Source organism: Eptatretus burgeri, chromosome 5 (assembly GCF_056783735.1).
Source record: "Eptatretus burgeri isolate ZD-2024b chromosome 5, Ebu_testis_v1, whole genome shotgun sequence".
NCBI lineage: Eukaryota > Metazoa > Chordata > Myxini > Myxiniformes > Myxinidae > Eptatretus > Eptatretus burgeri.
Window position 1 is genome coordinate 80,302,288 of NC_140965.1, and position 4,103 is coordinate 80,306,390.

At 41.0% G+C, this 4,103-nt stretch overlaps 1 non-coding gene across 1 annotated transcript; it reads left to right on the forward strand.

The window, feature by feature from the left end:
- Nucleotides 1-1,471: 1,471 nt before the first annotated feature.
- Nucleotides 1,472-1,591, forward strand: TRNAL-CAA (transfer RNA leucine (anticodon CAA)). Its single transcript has 2 exons — nt 1,472-1,509; nt 1,546-1,591. It is a non-coding gene; the product is annotated as a tRNA-Leu (tRNA).
- Nucleotides 1,592-4,103: the final 2,512 nt, after the last annotated feature.

Below are 4,103 nucleotides of genomic sequence, written 5' to 3' on the forward strand. Positions count from 1 at the left end.
GTTGAAACAATTCACCTGTAATATACAGGGTGTCCCTGAAAAAATGACATCATTTGAAACTTAAATATCTCAGTCACTACATGTCCCAGGCAAACGAAAGTAAACAGGCTTCATGGTGAACAATAAAAGATTTATGTCTCAAAATTCGAACAAGAGATTCAGAGGGATGTAGATTTTATGATCGTTTTCTCAAAACTTCACAAATGTTCAATATGCGCACCGCCTGTGACACGACACACGTCAAGTCGGTGGTCCAGCTCCTGCCAAACACGCTGAAGCATGTCTTGCGTAACATTCTCTTGCGCCTCAGTGATTCTCTGTTTAAGTTCCTTTCGGCTTGTCGGAAGAGGGGGGGGGATATAGACCAGTCCTTTCTAATAGCCCCAAAGAAAAAAATCACAAGGTGTCAAGTCAGGTGAACGTGGTGGCCATTTCAACAGCACATTGTCATTATCACTGGTACATCCAATCCATCTTCCTGGTAGATTCTCATTGAGATAAAAATTAAACATTCAACTTAGTTAGTTTTCACGCATTCTGTTCAAATTTGAGATCATTTGAGCGAGAATTAGCTACGTAATTAGACTACGAAATGATGTCATTTCTTTAAGGACACCCTGTATATCCATTCAAATTTCAAGTCAATCGGATGAAAATTGAGGATTTTACAAATACCACCTTAGTTGTTGACCTTGGGACTATGTTGACCATTTGGTTTATGTTAACCTCAAAAATAATATGCTGGTTTAATTCAGCAACCGGTAATATAAATCCTCTTCAAATTTCAAGTCAAAACGGTTGAAAATTGAAGATTTTTGAAACACCACCTGACTTGTTGACCTTTGACCTATGTTGACCTTTTGACCTTTTCTCCTCAAAAACAATCGGCTTCTTCAATACTACACCATACACAAACTCCACCATGTGGTGAAGTTTCGTGAAGATCGGTTTTAAATTGTGACCTGGAGGCAACAAACAGACAGACAGAGAGGGGGGAAAACATAATCACCTTCACCTTCGCTGGGGGAAGTAAACATGAAACCCTTTTGATGGTGGTCCCACATGGTACAGCACTATCAAGTAAATGTAAAAAACTTCACTGTAAATACACAGCTGCACATTTCCATCGTTGTGATGAACAAACTGGACAGGTCACTGATCCCTCCTCCCTCACGAGGTTCTGCTTTGAATGTAGCTCTCAACCGGAGCAGGAAGGTCATGTGGACGATCGAGCTTACGGCACAAAATGGTCCACCTTCTTCAACCTCAGTTTTGGGATAACCCTCGAAAAGGGGAGGTCATTTTGTGCATTAAAAACCTTACACAAATTCACTGTGGTTGAAAGAGATCTTACATTGGACATTCATCCACAGTTCCACACCTTCCGAAGAAGTCCTGTGGTGTGTTGAGTCGTGAGAATATGGCCATGACGTTTACACAAAAGGTTTAATAACAAATCTTTCCACCAGGTGTCAGAATGGCCGAGCGGTCTAAGGCGCCAGACTCAAGGCTTTCCAGCTTTCCATACACTGACATGGTCGGGTGTTCTGGTCTCCACATGGAGTCGTGGGTTCGAATCCCACTTCTGACATTAACTTTTAAAATACTGGTCTAAACTTTCTTTTTCAGCACCCACGTGTCCATATGTATTTGTTTCTCGAGATGGACACGATTGAGAGTGTGAGTGACAGAACTGGTGGGAATAGTTGAGGGTTCGATAAAGGAGATGAGTGAGAATGGAAGCAAAACGGGTGAAATGAAGTTTTGTTGCGAACACCACTCTCTCTCTCTCTCTCTCTCTCTCTCTCTCTCTCTCTCTCTCTCTCTCTCTCTCTCTCTCTCTCTCTCTCTCTCTCTCTCTCTCTCTCTCTCTCTCTCTCTCTCTCTCTCTCTCTCTCTCTCTCTGTTGTTTCGCTCTCTGTTAGTCTCATGGGATTGGGTGTGTCGTCCGATGCATTCGCAACAGCAGCGTTGCGAGTCCCAAAATAATTCTGGTGACGTGTGTCATCGACGCCATTTTGTATCCATTGATCCTCTTCCTGATTGCCGTTTTCTTTGTGTGACGGGCGAAATTACGTTAAAAAGGTGTTCAGCAAGTCTTGTGACATACGTTGGACACTGTTGTTTGGTGTGAATGAATTAAAATAACAATAACATTTCACAAGGGAAATCCAGCAGAGAAACAACAGAGGATGGAAAAATCTTTTTTTCATGTTTGTTTGAATGTTTTGTTGTTTTTGTCAATAAAGTTTTGTATGTCGTGTCGGAATGCTCATGTCTGGTTCGATTTCATGAACAAAAATATGGAGGAATTTGAAGACTGGGAGGAGAAACAGGGAGAAAACTTCTTAAGGGTCTTAAAGGTGTCCTTGGCGTCTTCGGTAATGGCGGTCTTCAGGGTTTCTCATGGGTCTTGTGGGTCTTTTGGGTCTTATGGATCTTTTGAGATATTGGGGTCTTTTGGGTCTTTTGAGTCCTTTGGGTCTTCTGTGGATTTTGGGTTTTTGGGCATCTTTGGGTTTTCTGTGTATTCAGGTTTTGTGGGGCTAGTTTGGGTCTTCATGGTATTTTGTTTTCTCTTGTTCTTTTGGGTCCTCGGGATATTTTGGGACACCTGGGTCTTTTGGGTCATCTGGATATTTTCGGTCTTGGGAGTCTTCGGGGTCTTTTGGCCTTCAGGGTCGTGTGGGCATTTTCTGTCCTCGTGGACTTCATGGTCATCTGAGTCTTTTGGGTCTTCAAGGTCTTTGGAGTCTTAAAGGGTATTCAACGGTCCTAGGGGTCTCAGCAGTCCAAAGGGTCGAAAAGTACATCCCAATGGTGCGTAATTCATAGAGAAACAATTGTGTGAAGTCAGGAAATAATTGACGTTCAAACAGTACGTAATTAATCGACATGTGGTCACGGCCTCATGGACAGACGAACCATGAATTTTGTTTTGTAAATTGACAATCAAGTCCGACATCTGACCGCCATGTATCTCACGACTTCTGACGATCCTATGGTGTCTATCTCCATTTATTTGTGATTGTGTGGGAATAGAAACGTGAATTTGTAACACTTTGTCGCCAAAGGAAATTTGGAAATTGTAATAACCTCTGCCACCACCATCAGGTGGTGCTACACAGTACAGGTTGACATGGAGTATTTCCACCCCTCCACCGCCCCCCCCCCCCGACACCCATGCGTGAAGCCGCGGCCACATCGTCCATGTTCCTCCACACACAAAGTTTTATTTGCACCCAAAGTCGGTGGAGTACTCGGTAGAGTGCATACCTCTGCCACGTATTGCCTGATCCATGAGAACATGTACATTTTTAGCTCGCCTGTTCGAAGGACAGAGAGCTATAGCGATACCCCTGGCGTTGGCATGAAAATGTTAACGTTTTTGGTGCAAGTTATTTAGAAGCTTGCCATTCATTTAATATGTGTACAAGGATGCTGATATTTGGCGTGGAGGTTCCTTTTGGGTATATTATTGATGTGGTGAAGTTGAAATAAAAAAAAACAATTTAAAATTTTAAAAATTTTTGACCTATTTTGAACTTAACTTTTTTGTCGCACATCAACATTAAAGTTTTTGGTGCAAGTTATTTAGAAGCTTGCAATTCATTTAATGTGTCTGGGATGCTGATATTTGGCAGGGAGGTTCCTTTGGCGTATATTATTGATTTAGTGAAGTTAAAATTAAAAAATAATTTCCAATTTTAAAATTTTTTCACCAGTTTTTAACTTAACTTTTTTGTAGCACATCAACGTTAAAGTTTCTTCCTTTCTAATGTTTTTATCTCCCACACTATTTTTTTTACTGATTACAATAGACAAATACATATATTGCTTTAAAATTATTTGGATCAGACTTCACTGCAATGCAATATAAAAAACATTATGAGACTCGTCTTTAAAAAACGATAAATGTATAAACAAGCGAGCATTGGGTGGCTTTGACACCAACTATCTGGTGGAAACACCATGCGAAAATATCGTTTGTGGCCCAATTTCTCAATGGTCAAGAATCACTTAAGAAATTATCAGATCCGGATCCGGAATAGGATCTTCACCAAAATTGAATCAATTCTTCGTTTCCACACATTAAATATGAC